Source organism: Pongo pygmaeus, chromosome X (genome assembly GCF_028885625.2).
Source record: "Pongo pygmaeus isolate AG05252 chromosome X, NHGRI_mPonPyg2-v2.0_pri, whole genome shotgun sequence".
Taxonomy (NCBI): domain Eukaryota; kingdom Metazoa; phylum Chordata; class Mammalia; order Primates; family Hominidae; genus Pongo; species Pongo pygmaeus.
Window position 1 is genome coordinate 68,780,001 of NC_072396.2, and position 7,258 is coordinate 68,787,258.

Here is a 7,258-nt window from a genome sequence, read left to right on the forward strand (position 1 = left end):
TGGGAGGTTAGACTGCCATACATACCCCTAGGAAAAAGGCTGAATCCAGGGGGCTGAGCAGTGATGGTCTACAGGCCCTGCTTCCATGTCACCTCGCAGAATAAGACCCACTGACTTGGAACTCTAGCCAGCTGCTGGTAGTGGCATTACACCTCTCTGAGACGGAGCTTCCAGACAGGGGTGGGGCAGGCCACCATCTTTTCTGTTTTGCAGCCTTTGCTGTTGTTGGAGTCACCCTACAGAAAAGCGGACAGGCTGCTTTTTTAATTCGGGTCCCTGATCCTGCTTCTTCTCACTGGGTGAGACCCCCTGACCGGGGTCATCAGCCACTTTTCCTGGTGGCAGTTCTGGGCCTCCTTGGGATGGAGTTCCCAGGGGGAGGGATGGGCAGCCATCTTTGTTGTTTCACTGCCTTAGCTGTTGTTGCCTTCAGGCTCTATGGAGTCTAAGGTGACTAGGGACTGGAGCAGTCCCCCAGCACAGTGCAGCAGCTCTACAGTGAAGTGGCCAGACTGCTTTTTCACGTGGTCCCAGATCCCTTTTTACTTCATTTGGAGGAATCTCCCAGCCAAAGTCTACAACCACCCCCACCAATGTGTTTGGGCCAGCAATAGACCTATACCTCCTTGAGACAGAGCTCCCAGAGGGAGGAGCAGGCTGCCATCTCTGCTGTTTTGCAGCCTTCACTGTTGATACCTCAGGTGCTATAAAATCTGAGGTGACTAGGGACTGGAGTGGACCCCCAGAATACTGCAGCAGCTTTACAGAAAAGTGGACGGACTGTTACATGGGTCCCCATTCCCATATCTCCTCACTGGGTGGGTCCTCTCGGCCTGGGTCTCCAGCCACAACCCATTGGGAATATCAAGCGAGTAGCAGCTTTGCACCTCCTTGAGAGAGAGAGCTCCCAGTGGGAGGAGTGGGTTGCTATATTTGCTGTCTTGCAGTGCTCATCCTTGCTGTCTCCAGGCTTTGGAGAGTCCAGGAGAACCAGGGGCCTGTCCAGACCTCCGCCTCATGGAAAAGTGGCCAACTTTTCTCCATGTAGGTCCTGGTCCTCACGTCCCCTCATTGGGCAGGGTCACCCTACCTGGGACCCCAGTACATCCACCCTGCACTTGCCTGACCATTTCAATCAGAGACAGCCCAGTAGTTAAAGAAACACCCACAAGCAGAGATGAGAAAGAACCAATGAAATAACTCTGGCAACTCAAATGGCCAGAGTGTCTTATGTCCTCCAAATGATTACACTAGGTCTCCAACAAGGGTTCTTAACCACAATTAGTTTGCTGAAATGATGGAAATAGGATTCAGAGTATGGATAAGAACAAAGATCATCAAGATTTAGGATGGCAAAACCCAATCCAAGGAAACTAAGGATCACAATAAAATGATGCAGAAGCTGACAGACAAAATAGCTAGTATAAAATAGCTAGTATAAAAAAGAACATAACTGATAAGAGAGAGCTGAAAAACACACTACAAGAATTTCAGAATGCAATCAGAAGTATTTTTTTTTTTTTCCTGAGATGGAGTTTCCCTCTTGTTACCCAGGCTGGAGTGCAATGGTGCAATTTTGGCTAGCTGCCACCTCCACCTCCCAGATTCAAGCAATTCTCCTACCTCAGCCTCCCGAGTAGCTGGGATTAGGGGTGTCTGCCACCATGCTCTGCTAATTTCTTTTTGTATTTTTAGTACAGACAGGGTTTCACCATGCTGGCCAGGCTGGTCTCAAACTCTTCAGGTGATCCACCCACTTCGGCCTCCCAAAGTGCTGGGATTACAGGTGTGAGCCACTGCACCCATATTAAAAGCAGAATAGACCAAGCTGAGGAAAGAATATTGCAACTTGTCGACTGGCTCTCTGAAATAAGACAGTCAGACAAAATTAAAGAGAAATGAATGAATAGGAATGAATAAAACCTCTGAGAAATATGGGATTATGTAAAGAGGCCAAATCTATGAATCATTGGCATCCCTGAAAGTGATGAGAGAAAACAAACAACTTGGACAACTTGGTATATTTAAGGATACTATCCATGAAAACTTTCCCAATCTCATTAGAGAGGCCAACAGTCAGATTCAGGAAACACAGAGAACCTCTGCAAGATTCTACAAAAAAAAATTACCCCCAAGACACATCATCATCAGATTTTCCAAGGTCAAAATGAAAGAAAAAAATTAAAGACAGCTAGAGAGAAAGGGTAGGTCACCTACAAAAGCAACTCCACCAGGTTAACAGTGAACCACTCAGCAAAAACCCTATAAGCCAGATGAGATTGAGGGCCTATATTCAACATTCTTAGAGAAAAAAAATCTACAACTGAGTATTTCATATTCTGCCCAACTAAGCTTCCTCAGTGAAGAAGAAACAGGATCCTTTTCAGATAAGCAAATGCTGAGAGAGTTTGTTATCACCAGACCCACCTTACAAGAGATCTTGAAAGGAGCACTAAATATGGAAAGGAATGATTATTACCAGCTGATATGGTTTGGATCTGTGTCCCCACTCAAATCTTAAGTTCAATTATAATCCTCAATGCTGGAGGTGGAGCCTGGTGGGAAGTGATTGGATCATGGGAGTGGATCCTTCATAAATGGTTTAAAACCATCCCTTTGGTGCTGTTTTCATGATGGTGAGTTCTCATAAGATCTGGTTGTTTAAAAGTGTGTGGCACCTCCCACTCTCTCTCTTCCTCCTTCTCTGGCCATGTGAAGTGCTGGTTCTCCTTTGCCTCCCACCATGGTTGTAAGCTTCCTGAGGCCTCCTCAGAAGCAAAGCAGATGCTGCCATGCTTCCTGTACAACCTGCAGAACTGTAAGTCAATTAAACTTTTCTCTTTATAAATTTCCCATGTCAGGTGTTTTTTTAATAGCAGTTCAAGAACAAGTTAATACAGAACATTGGTATCAGGAGTTAGATATTGCCATAAAGGTACTTGAAAATGTGGAAGCAGCTTTGGAACTGGGTAATGGGCAGAGGTTGGAGGAGTTTGGAGGGCTCAGAAGAAAACAGGAAGATGAGGGAAAGTTTGGAACTTCATAGAGACTTGTTAAATCATTGTGGCCAAAATGCTGATAGTGATATAGACAGTGAAGTCCAGGCTCAAGAGGTTTCAGATGGAGATGAGGAACTTATTGGGAACTAGAGTAATGGTCACTCTTGCTATGCTTTAGCAAAGAGACTGACAGCATTGTGCCCCTGCTCTAGGGATCTGTGGAACTTTGAACTTGAGAGTGATGATTTAGGGTATCTAGTGGAAGAAATTTCTAAGAAGCAAAGTGTTCAAGATGTTTCTTGGCTGCTTCTAACAGCATATGCTCATATGTGGGAGAGCAAAGAGATGATCTGAAATTGGAACTTATATTTGAAAGGGAAGCAGAGCATAAAAGTTTAGAAAATCTGCAGCCTGACCATGTGGTAGAAAAGAAAAACCCATTTTCTGGGGTAGGAATTCAAGCTAGCTGTAGAAATTTCCATAACTAAAGAAAAGCTGAATGTTAATAGCCAAGACAATTGGGAAATGCCTTGAATGCATTTAAGAGATCTTTGTGGTAGCACCTCTCATCACAGGCCCACAGGCCTAGGAGGGAAGAATGGTTCTGTGAGCTGAGCCCGGAGTCCTAGTGCCCTGCACAACCTTAGGACACTGATCCCTGTGTTCCTGTCACTCCAGCTCCAGCCATGGCTAAAAGATCCCCAGATATGTCTCAGGGTGCTGCTCCAGAGGGCTCAAGCCACAATCCTTGGTGGCTTCCATGTGGTGCTAAGCCTGTGGGTGTACAGAAGGCCAGAGTTGGGGCTTGGGAGCCTCCAACTAGATTTCAGAGGCTGTATGGCAATGCCTAGATGTCCATGCAGAAGTCTGCTGCAGGGACAGCCCCCATAGAGAACCTCTTTTAGGGCAGTGAGGAAGGGAAATGTGGGGTTGGATTCCCCACACTGAGTCCCCACTGGGGCACTGCCTAGTGGAGCTGTGAGAAGAGGGCCACCATTTTCCAGACCCCAGAATTGTAGATCCATTGGAAGCTTTCACTCTGTGCCTGGAAAACCTGCAGGCATTCAATGCCAGACCTTGAGAGCAGCAGTGGTGACTGAACCCTGCAAGGCCACAGGGGTGGGACTGTCCAAGGCCTTGGGAGCCCACCACTTGCACCTGTATGCCCTGAATGTTTGACCTGGAGTCAAAGGAGACTATTTTGGAGTTTTAGAATTTAATGGCTCTCTGCTGGGTTTTGGACTTGCATGGGGCTTGTAGCCCTTTTTTTGTCTGATTTTTCCTTCTTGAAATGTGAGTATTTAACCAATGCTTATTCCTCCATTGTACCTTGGAAGTAGCTATCTTTTTTAAATTTTATGGGCCCATAAGCAGAATGGACTAGCATTGTTTCAGATGAGAGTTTGGACTTTTGAGTTAATGAGGAACGAGTTGAGACTTTGGGAGACTGTCAGAAAGGCATGATAGTACTTTGCAATGTGAGAAGGACATGAGATTTGGGAGAGGTCAGGAGAAGAATGATATGGTTTGGATCTGTGTCTCCACCCAAATCTCATGTTCAATTATAATCCTCAATGTTGGAGGTGGGGTCTGGTGAGAGGTGATTGGATCATGGGGGTGGATCCTACATGAATGGTTTAACACCATCTCTTTGGTGCTGTTATCATGATGGTGAGATCTGGTTGTTTAAAGAGTGTGTGGCACCTCCCCCCTCTCTTGATTCCTCCTACTCTAACCATGTGGAGTGCTGGCTTCCCCTTTGTCCTCCACCACAACTGTAAGTTTCCTGAGGCCTCCACAGAAGCTGAGCAGATGCTGCCATGCTTCCTGTACAGCCTGAAGAATGGTGAGCAAATTAAACCTTTTTTCTTTATAAATTACCAAGACTCAGGTATTTCTTTATAGTGGTATGAGAACAGACTAATTCACCAGCCATTATAAAAACACACTTAAGTACACAGACCAGTGACACTATAAAGCAACCACACAAATAAGCTGGCATAGTAACCAGCTGACAACAAAATGACAAGATCCAATCTACCCATATCCATACTAACGTTGAATGTAATGAGCTACATGCCGCATTTAAAAAACATAGAGTGACAAGCTGGACAAAAAAGCAATACCCAATGGTATGCTGTCTTCAAGAGACCCATCTTATGTACAATGGCACACATAGTCTCAAAAGAAAGGGATAGAAGAATATTTACTAAGCAAATGGAAATCAGAGAAAAAGCAGTGCTTGCGATCCTAAATTCAGATAAAATAGACTTTAAATCAACAAAGATTAAAAAGAAAAACAAAAAATGGCATTCCATAATGGTAAAAGATTCAATTCAACAAGAAGACTAACTATCCTACATATATATATATGTACCCAACACAGGAGTGCCCACATTTATAAAGAAACTTCTTACAGACCTAAAAAGAGATGTAGACTGCTGCACAGTAGTAATGGGAGACTTCAACACTACACTGACAGTATTAGACAGATCATCAAGGCAGAAAATTAGCAAAGATATTCAGGACCCGAGCTCAAAATTAGACCAAATGGATCTGATAGACCTCTACAGAACATTCCATTGCCCCACGGCACATACTCTAAAATAGATCACACAACTGGACATAAAACAATCCTTAGCAAATGCAAAAGTATCAAAATCATACCAAACACACTTTCAGACCACAGTGCAATAAAAATACAAATAAAGAATAAAAAATGTTCAAAATCATGCAATAATGTGGAAATTAAACAACCTGCTCCTGTATGACTTTTGGGTAAATAATAACATTAAGATAAATCAAGAAGTTCTTTGAAGCTAATGAGAACAAAGATACAACATACCAGAATCTCTGGGACACAGATAAGAAAGTGTTATGAAGAAAATATATAGCAGTAAATGCCCATATCGTAAAGTTAGAAAGACCTCAAAATGCTTGCAAACCAAATCCAGCAGCACATCAAAAAGCTAATCCATCATAATCAAGTAGGCTTTATCCCTGGGATGTAAGGTTGGTTCAACATATGCAAGTCAATAAATGTGATTCATTACTTAAAAAGAAATAAAGACAAAAACCACATTATTATCTCAATAGATGCAAAAATTCTTTTGATAAAATTCAACATCCCTTCATGTTAAAAACTCTCAATAAGCTATATATTGAAAGAACATATTTCAAAAGAATAAGATCCATCTATGACAAACTCACATCCAACATCATACTGAATGGGCAAAAGCTAGATGCATTCCACTTAAAAACCAGCGTAAGACAAGGATGCTCTCTCTCACCACTCCTATGCAGCATACTATTGGAAGTCCTAGACAGAGAAATCAGGCGAGAGAAAGAAATAAAGGGCATTGTATTAGTCAGGGTTCTCTAGAGGCACAGTACTAATAGGACAGATGTATATATGAGAGGGAGTTTGTTAAGGAGTGTTGACTCCCACAATCACAAGGTGAAGTCCCATAGTAGGCTGTCTGCAAGCTGAGGAACAAGGAAGCCAGTCTGAGTCCCAAAACCTCAAAAGTGGGGAAGCTAACAGTGCAGCCTTCAGTCTGTGATCAAAGGCCCAAGAGTCCCTGGCAAACCACTGCTGTAGGTCCAAGAGTCCAAAAGCAGAAGAACTTAGAGTCTGATGTTCTAAGTCAGGAAGCATCCGGCATGGGAGAAAGATGGAGGCCAGAAGATTTAGTCATTCAAGTCCTTCCATGTCTTCTCCCTGCTTTTATCCTAGCCATGCTGGCAGCTGATAGATGGTGCCCACCTAGATTGAGGGTGGGTCTGCTCTCCTAGTCCACTGACTCAAATGTTAATCTCCTTTGCAACACCCTCACAAACCCACCCAAGAACAATACTTTGCATCCTTCAATCCAATCAAGTTGACACTCAATATTAACCATCAGAAGCATCCAAATAGGAAGAGAGAAATTCAAACTAATCCTGTTTGCAGACAACATGATTCTATATCTAGAAAACCCCCATAGTCTCAGCCCAAAAGCTCTTTAAGCTAATAACGACTTCATAAAATTTCAGAATACTAAATCAATCTACGAAAATCAGTAGCATTCCTATACAACAACAGTCAAGCCGAGAGCCAAATCAGGAATGCTATCCCATTCACATTTGCCACAATTATAAAATACCTAGGAATAAAACTAACCAGTTAGGAGAACGATCTCTGTAATGATAATTACAAAACACTGCTCAAAGAAATAAAAAATGACACAAACAAAGGGAAAAACATTCCATGCTCATGG